Source organism: Chelonoidis abingdonii, chromosome 6, assembly GCF_003597395.2.
Source record: "Chelonoidis abingdonii isolate Lonesome George chromosome 6, CheloAbing_2.0, whole genome shotgun sequence".
NCBI lineage: Eukaryota > Metazoa > Chordata > Testudines > Testudinidae > Chelonoidis > Chelonoidis abingdonii.
In genome coordinates, this window is record NC_133774.1 from 109,485,052 (window position 1) to 109,494,549 (window position 9,498).

The 9,498-nt window shown below is 40.0% G+C and overlaps 1 pseudogene; it reads right to left on the reverse strand.

The window, feature by feature from the left end:
• Positions 1-8,617: 8,617 nt before the first annotated feature.
• The window catches only part of LOC116822267 (uncharacterized), a 42,723-nt pseudogene continuing 41,842 nt past the window's right edge, over positions 8,618-9,498 (reverse strand).

Here is a 9,498-nt window from a genome sequence, read left to right on the forward strand (position 1 = left end):
AGATCTCAACATGTAATCGTCAATGGGGAATTAGTGAACAGATGTGTTTCCAGTGGAGTACCACAGGGATTAGTTCTTGGCCCTGCACTTCTACAATATTTATCAATGGCCTGGAAGAAAGCATAAAAATCATCACTAATATAGGTTGCAGATGACACAAAATTGGGAGATGGTAAATAATGAAGAGGACAGGTCACTGATTCTGAGCGAGGGATCTGGATCACTTGATAAACTGGGCACAAGCAAACAATACAGCTAAATGTAATTGCATACATGTAGGCACAAATAGTGTAGGCCATATTTACATGATGAGGAACTCTATCCTGGGAAACAGTGACTCTGAAAAAAGAGATGGCAGTTATGATGGATAATCAACTAAACATTAACTCCCAATGCAATGCTGTGGGCAAATGAGCAATGCTATCTTTGGATGCATAAATGGGATTCTTAAGTACAGATAGAGAGGTTATTTTATCTCTGTATTTAGCACTGGTGCACCATTGCTGGAATACTGGTTCAAAATAGATGTTAATAAATTGGAGAGGGTTCAGAGAAGAGCCACAAGAATATTTAAGTGATTAGATAACACAGCTTATAGTAATAGACTCAAGGAACTCAATCAATTTAGCCTAACAAAGAGAAGATTAAGGGGTGACTTGCTTAATAGTCTATAAACACCTACGTAGGGAACCAATATTTAATAATGAACTCTTCAATGTAGCAGAGAAAAGTAGGTTGGAGCTAGACAAATTCGGACTGGAAAAATGAATATATTTTTAACAATGAGGGTTGTTAACCATTGGAACAGTTTAGCAAGGTTTGGTTGGCTTCTCCATCACTGGCAATTTTAAAATCAAGATTGGATGTTTTTCTAAAAGATATACTGCAGGAATTATTCTGAGGAAGTTCTGTGGCCTGTGTTATACAGAAGGTCAGACTAGATCACAATGATCCCTCATACTCTTGGAAGCTATTTATTCATAAGTCGTTGCTTTGCCACAGACTTCCTGTGTCACCTTGGCCAAATCACCGAGTCTCTCTGTGCCTCAGCTCCTCATCTGTAAAATAGGGATAATAGCATTTCTCTATTACACAGGGATGTTGTGCGAATAAATACATTAAAGATTGTAAGAGGCTCAGATACCTTGGGATGGGAGTCAGATAGTTCCCTGTCTGTAAAAAAATGGGGTTGAATTTGCTTGTTGAGGCTTAATTGAGTGACATTTTTAAAGCACTGTGAGATGCTAGGAATTAAAGGTGCTATAGAAGAGCAAAGAATTATGTTATTAGTCATACAATTGCAGTTTTCCTATAACACATTCATATTTTTAAAAAGATGAGCTGCTGCATGTCTCCCCTAGCCAAAAAAGGTTTCAAAATTTTTTAAAGGCAATGTTCTCTTAAAAACAAGATAAACATTTCAGTGCAATGATCATTCATTGGTATGTGCAGACCCCAGCTTCAATTAAAAATATGCTATTTTCTATGGATAACAGTCATCCTAGTGCAGAGGTGCCTACATGTGGTTTAAAGTAGATTATGTAAAAATTCCATATCCAGATTTATTTTTTTTGACAGAACAGTTGTTGCAAAAGGCCTTTTCCGTACTTTTCATGGTCTAATTCAATTGCAGGTCACTTCAGATCAATTTGCATTATTTTTGTATGTGATAATATTAAAAATCTCCTTTTCCGCTTGCCACCCTTCCCTTCAGAAATAGATCTCAGGGGTTTTACTCTCCGTGAAGTATCCATTATTCCATTGGTTTGGTCAGACAGGGAATTTGAAAATTATTTACATTTGATCTCTATGCATAGAATACAAATTGACATGCAAATAAAGTTCAAGTGCTGATTCCTGAGAAAGCCATAGGGGAAAGTGTTTTCCCTTGTATTTTGCCAACAGCCTATTAAGTTTTTTCCATTTTCCAAGCAAGTTCTCTTTTCACTTTTCTGTTTCACAAGGATTCTGTAGTTTTGGGGTTTACCTCTATATAAACATCACTTGCACAATTGTTGAATTAATAGTAATATAGCATCATGCTCATAAAATAAGGGGTTTTTGTTGCTAGTCTTCCATATAGTAGGCATTTTAAACTGGATTCTTAATCAGTTATGTGGAGAGAGGAAAGCTGAATGAAGTTACATTTGTGATGGGATTAGTGGGGCAATATCTACAATTGATAGTAATTTAGATAGTATAACAGGGCACTATTTAATATACTAATAAAAGTATACTTTCTGACTTGATTCTTAATGGCAATTCAAATACTTCAACAGATTTTAGATAAAGTGGATGGAGAAACAAGCCATGAAAGACTGCATTATGCAATTATCTATTACTGAGATTTTATAATCAACCTAATCAATTTACTTGGGGAGACAGGAAAATAAATTTGCTAAAACTCTCTTCTGCTCACAAATAAACATCAATGAATAAATAATTAATAACAGGTATACTGAATATTATTAGTGAACAGCAGAAACTTTGGGAGTCTTCTCCTTGGAAGAGAAGTTAGTGACATAAAGACTGAGGATATTTCTAACAATAAATAGACTGGCTTCACATCTCAGTTACACTTGTGTAAATGAGGAATAGCTGCATAGAAATCAGTGGCATTTCTGGATCCATGCCAATCTAATTTTGATCAGAATCTGGCCATGTGTCATCACGCTTCATGCCCATACCAACTGTGATGCTTTAGGTAAATTTATTAGGTGAAAGTGTTCGTTTATTCTGACATTTATATTTTTGTGTGAAGAATGCACTTTTTTCAAACCAACCTGAATTAAACCTGTGATTTATTTTAAGAACGATTTGATATATGTCTTGTAGCAGAGCATGTGATACTGATGTTAATGTTTTCATCTTCACTCTATGATACACCTCAAATCCTTTCTTCTCAATGCTGACACCACAACAATTATGCCAATTACCTCTTCTGCCTTTGGATGTTATGTACACAGCTCCCATTGATTTTGAAGGGAGGCCTGCCTGCACATTTAAGTGATGCTTTAGATATATTTCAGATATGAAAGGAGAGTCTAAGGCTGTGTGCAGGTGTTAACACCAGTTCAACTGCTAGTAGTAATTTGGGGGGGGAGGTAACATTTCCTCATGCAGACAAAGCTTAAAAGGCTACCTTGCTCCTTTCTGTGTTTGGTCCATGTTTGCCTACCTCCTTCTTAAGTTGCATGTTTAAGAGTCATTCACCTCTAGAGAATGACCTGGTGTCCCAGTACAAAGCCTGGGTCAATCATAGCCTGGTAGTTCTTTGTAGATTTTGAATATATGCAAATATAATGTATTTATTTCCTTAAACTGACTCCAAATCCATTTAAAATTTCTTTGAGTTTCTTCCTCCACTCCTAAAATATATTCTTCTACTGGTTACCGACTGAATGCATGAGTTTAACCACTCTATTTACAAAAGCTGCTCTTGAGATACTTTTAGTACTCCATTGAGAACAATAGGGAATGCTCCAGACAGCTGTGGAGACCACCAGCGCCTTCCTTGCTCTCCCTGATTCAGTACCTGAGTTCTACACCTGATGCCCAAGAAAAGGGATGAGAGGCTAGATAAACAACCCATTGTTGGCTCTCCCCAGGAGAGTTAAAAGTCAGTGGAAATAAATTAGTTGCCACTGAGCTTTTTGGCCAAGTGGCTCAGGGATAGCAAGGAAAGAAATGGCCATGACCTGAGTTCCCTTCTCCAGAGAAACATATTTGCTACCTGCCTCAATTTGGCTGGAACTCTCCTAAGTTTTGACAGAGTCCCAGTTATCTGCCTCTTTGTTCTGAGTATTCAGAACTTCTGTGTCTGCTTACAAGGCTGTACTGGAGTCTTTAGAAGATGTCTCATCCTCTTCCTAGCTCTCACTGTCGGTTCATATGCCTCACTGCAGTGGCAGACAGAACCGTCCATAGGCCCTTGCCAGCTGCAGCAGATAGCCCAATTTAGGAGGGAAGAAAGGGAACACCGTGGAGGGGGAAAAAAGAAAAAGGGAGAAAATGAGGACTCAGTGGTGAAAGGAAGTGGGGTGGAAGTAGAGAGAAATGAAGGGGCAGAAACAGAAGAGTGCAAATATTTGGGTAGATATTACTGTAACACCCAGGCACTGATGCCAGGAGGTGAGAGCTGGTAGAACCTTGGCACATGGGGCCAAAGGGAACGGTGACAAACAATGGAAAGACCTCAAAAGAGAAGGAGAGGGACATAAAAGAACAATGAGAGAGGAGAGTAGTGGGTATCTCTGGGCAAGAGGAAAACATGCAATTCAAAGAAGAAGCCCTTGACAACTGTGGGGAAAGGGTAGTGGGGCTTTGATGGTGATAGATAGGTAAGCCTGGCCCTTCTCTAGGGGCATTTCTAACTAGGGTGAGAACAAGGATTTAGGATTTACTGAGGGGCTATTTTATTGTTCTCTAAGGCCTGCAAGAAGTTCAGCCTGAGAAGACCTCTGTGTGGACCTGCTTGTAAAATCAGGGCTAAACGTGTGATGGTCCATTAAAGGTTCCCTAAACTCATCTGAGCATAAGGAACTCTAAAGACCCCACCAGATGAGGAGACCCATAGTACAGAGAGGAAAAGCTTGCAAAAAGAGATGGTTCCTCTTTCAGAAAAATATTTTAAGAAAATTATAATTAGAAATGATCTTAGTTTTTCTCTAATTAAAATGAAAATTTTATTTAAAAACCATTTTCTTCACAATTTGTTGGTAACTTAATTATATTTTTGACTAGAATTGGCATGTTTGTTTTTAAAAAGATGTCTTGTTTAGTTCAGGCTGTGGATTGGGACCTATGCAGGCAGATTAATGTACACAGTAAGCCCCTCCCTATCACTTGCCTATCACCCTCTCTGTAAAATTTAGAGCTGCAAGTAGGGGTCATCTACAGTGGATAAAATTTCCCACTTGCTAACAATGGTTTAGCTTCACTGGTGTTAGATATACTGGAAGTCTTAATGTAGATAGGCTGCTGGCTGCAACTGGCATTTTTAACATTGTCATGTAACCCTACTCAGAGCAGTCCTAATCAATGTGATTTTTATAAACATCAGCTGCAGTCAGTATACATCTCTCAAGTGTCAATGGCCCCTTAGAGAGTTGCCTTTGTAAGACAGTCATGGAATGTTAAACATCTTATCCTGTGCTTTTCCCCTTTCTATGCTTCACCCTCTTCCCAAACAATGAATATAGGTTGGCAGAATTAAACAGAATGGCTAGAAAAATTAAAGCCACTTAGATCTTTTAAAATACGTATATATTTTAGTATATTGATGTCCTTAGCAGCAATTTAAATAGAAAAATCTCTTAATCCAGTAGCGAAAACTAGAGAGAGAATATTCTAACATCAACCTATAAATTCAACAATCAAACAAGAGTCTCCTTCAAATATTAGCATAAAACATTAGTCATGTTTTACATTTATTATGCTGTTTCACAATTTTTCAAACTCATTTTTTGTTAAATTGTATGTATCATCTGTAAAGAAATACTTCTTTGGGTCTTGACATTTAAAGTTTTATTCAAGTCTCTAGTAGCTTTTATTTTTAACTTGAAAACACCTATACAAGGTGATGTAATTATAGTAAATTGTATTTTTAAAGTTTAACATATAATAAATTGTCTCCATCCCAAAAAGCAATAATTCGTTTGAATGTTGTTATTGTAAACCATATCTCTCTATCAATCTAAACATTCAGGTTTGTTCATTTGTACAGAACAAAGGAGTTATAATCTGCAGCAATATATTGGATAGCCAAAAGTTTTATAGCCAGGCATGCATTTTATTTATAGGTCAGTGTGAATGAGTTTTCATGTTTTTTAAATTTGCTTACAGCATCTAACAAAGGAGGGGGACCCTTATGTCTTTTCTATAAGATATTGGTTGTTTGGTCAATTGAACTCAATGATATTGCACATGTGACTAAAATTACTTGTGTGCTTAAGACCTATAGTTTGTAAACTGTTAGTGAATCCTTCAGGATAAAAGGCACTATATTAATTTAAAATTATTTTATTATGGGTGCATTCATGATAGCCATCTCCTTATACTCCTGAAAAAGATTAACTTCTGGTTTACAAGTTGAATTTTTCTTTTTCTTTTTTTTTAAAAAGTCTGCCTTCAGATCTCAAAAATATCTTTTGCAGTCTTGGGCAGACACCAATCAGACTATATTTGTTTTCTAACTCAACCTTTAATTTAAAAAATACCTTTCTATTTTCAGAGGAGCTACAGGTCTGACAAAGGAAAAACAGCCACATTGTCCCCAGGTTTCTTTCCTGTTTTTCTAAAAATATAATGTGTAACTAGTTACAAAGGATTATAGTGAACTCTAGAATGAATAGGAACATTTTCCTGATATTCAGAGTTAAGTGACACGCCCCACCAAAAAGAATCCACTCCTTTTTCTTAACACCTGAAGATATTTTGTCTAAAAGTCTGATACACAGTATACATTGTTAGCACATCTAGGACATGTCACAGTTTAATTATGAAAATCAACCATGAGAAAAGCAGTGTTCCCAACTGAGTTAATAACTAGTTACGTATCAAGGAATAGACTCAATTCCTAGGAAGAGTTCCCAGTATGTTAAATGATGCAGTATCAAGCCCTATAATCTGGGAAATCTGTACATGTAAATCACTGGACAGAATTAATGGGCTACTAAAGGCTTAATCAGCCTAAATTGAGACACCTGTAGCAAAGGTGAGTAGTTAGGGCTAGAAGATAGGAGGGAAGGGAGGTGGCTGCAGCTTTTGCTGTGGGAGAGAAGGTGGGCTAGGGACAGGGGAGCAGATTCCCCTGGAGAAACAGGAAGAGTTTAAAAGTTTGGGTTGCCTCTGCTTGTTTGCCAGAAGGGGAAGAACTGTAAGTGATCTTGCTTCAGGGCTAAGCCTGTCTGACACAGAAGATAGTGTAGGCTGGGTGCAGCAGCAGTTCAGCTGGGAAACTGAAGCTAAGGCCAGGTCTACACTGCGACTTTAAATCGGTTTAACGGCCGATATACCGATTTAACGCTGTATCCGTTCACACGACGTCGTCATTAATATCGAGTTAAACGGCTCCTTAAATCGATTTCGGAACTCCTCCCAAACGAGAGGAGTAGCGCTAAATTCGATAGTGATAACTCGGATTAGGGTTCGTGTGGACGGAAATCGACGTTATTGGCCTCCGGGCGGCATCCCAGAGTGCAGCACTGACCGCTCTGGACAGCAATCTGAACTCGGATGCAGCGGGCAGGTAAACAGGAAAAGCCCCGCGAACTTTTGAATTACATTTCCTGCTTGCCCAGCGTGGAGCTCTGATCAGCACGGCTGGCGATGCAGTTTGAAATCGAAAAAGAGCTCCAGCATAGACCGTACGGGAGATACTAGGTCTGATCGCTGTATGGGGAGACAAATCTGTTGTATCCAGCTCCGTTACAGAACACGAAATGCCAAAGCGTTTGAATAAAAAACTCCAGGATACACAGCGCTGTGTGACAAGCGTAACGGGAAGCCAGAGACTCAAATGGACGCTCATGAAGGGAGGGAGGGGGTACTGAGGACTCCAGCTATCCCACAGTCCACAGCAGTCTCTGAAAATTATTTGCATTCTTGGCTGAGCTCCCAATGTCTGTAGGTTCAAACACAGTGTCTGGCGTGGTTCAGGGAACAGCTCCTCAGTTTATTTCCCCCCACCACCACGTGAAAAAAAAAAGGGAAAGATTGCTGTGCTATGGCGTTTGCTCAATGCACTCCGCGAAAAAGGCGCCAAAGGGTTGTCTGCTGCCTTCACAAAGGGAGGGGTGAGGCTGTACCCAGCACCACCCGGGGCAGTGTTTTCTGCCCCATCAGGCACTGTGCTCTCAACACGGAAGTGGGAACTATGGGATAGCTGAGGAACAGCTACCCACAGTGCACCGCTCCTGAAATCGATGGTAGCTTTGGACCATGGACGCAAACAATCGATTTCGGGATCCCACTGTGGACGCGCTAAACCGATTTTATTAGATCTGTTTTGTAATATCGGTTTAAGCTAATTCGAAATAATCGTGCAGTGTAGACGTACCCTAAGTGTCTGCTGTAAGGCACAGCACTGCAATGGGGGCCCTGTGATAAGGATGTATTTTAACAATGACACTTGTATATTAAAACATACTGTACCCTGGCATCTTTCAGTTATTCATGGAATAGTGGTTACTTCCCCATACATAATAAGGTTTTCAAATGTAATGTGGAAAAACCCTGAACATTCTTCTTTTCTTCCACCTGGAAAAAATACTGATGAAGGTGACCAGGAATATATTTATTCTCAATTGCATACCACAGTAATCCAGGCAATAGGTAATCTGAATATGATGTAGTGACAATGTTGTATTGTGAGTTTGAAGATCTCCTTGGTTAAACCATTTAGCTGTAACCTATATGCAACCTCAAGCCATTCTTTGATACATTTGGTTTGTTGGTTATCATCTGCTGTACAGATATTTACACATCTAACTGGCTCTTTACAGTGGAACAGGGCATCTCAAAGATTATGGGGTTACATTTTTGCACCCTGAATCTATAAAGTTCCCGTTCTGTTGTGACAGGCTTCAAATCTTTAGGGATAACTAGAGACCTAGACTTTATCAAAACATCTGATTACATGCACAACTTCCTACTCGCAGATCCTTCAGCCTTTCAATCACAAGATCTTCTGACAGATAAGTACATCACATTAGTGGTGGATCGCTTCTGGGGCACACAGTGGGAACTGCAAGCAAAAATCAAACAAATCTTGAATTAGTTTTATTTGGGGAGAATAATCTCAAGGTACTATGTTGATCTGAATTTGCCATATCAAATTATAGAGCTGAAACAAGCAATTACACCAGCTAAAAATCTGGCCTCTGAATTGGTGTAACTCCATCAGTGGTGCTATGCCAGTTACACCTGCTAAGGAGCTGGCCTGAGATTTCTGTTGATCCTTCAGGTGCACATATTACTGTACAGGACCTATTTTTAAAAAAAATAAGGTCTGCCAGTTGGAGAAGCAAGGAAAGTTATGAATTGTTCCCCTGCTCCCTCCCACCCCCCAAAAACCCAAATCACAGCCTGGTGAGTCAGAAACCCCCCTCCCTCTGGCAGGTTTCTGGCTTGCTCAGCCACGGTCCCCGGTAGCTGAGCCTGGGCAGGGAGTGGAAACCACCTCCCCATCCTGGCTTTCTCAAGCAGCGTCCAGGAGGGGCCGGCATTAGAAATGGCTCTCCCCTGCCAGGCAGAGTGCAGGGCTGGGCAGGCACAGCATGAGGACAGAGCACGCCCCCCAACCCCTTTGCAGGTAACGTGGTGGGGAGAGCATGGATACCCTCCTGCCAAGGAGAGTGGTGGAATGTGTGGGAGTAACACGTGACTTCCCCTTTAGATCATGCCCCTCCCAGTATGGGGAAGCATCAGTTTTCTATGGGGCACCCTCAGAAGAGGGGGTGGGAAGAGGCAGGGCAGGGGTGGGGCCTTGGGGGGAAG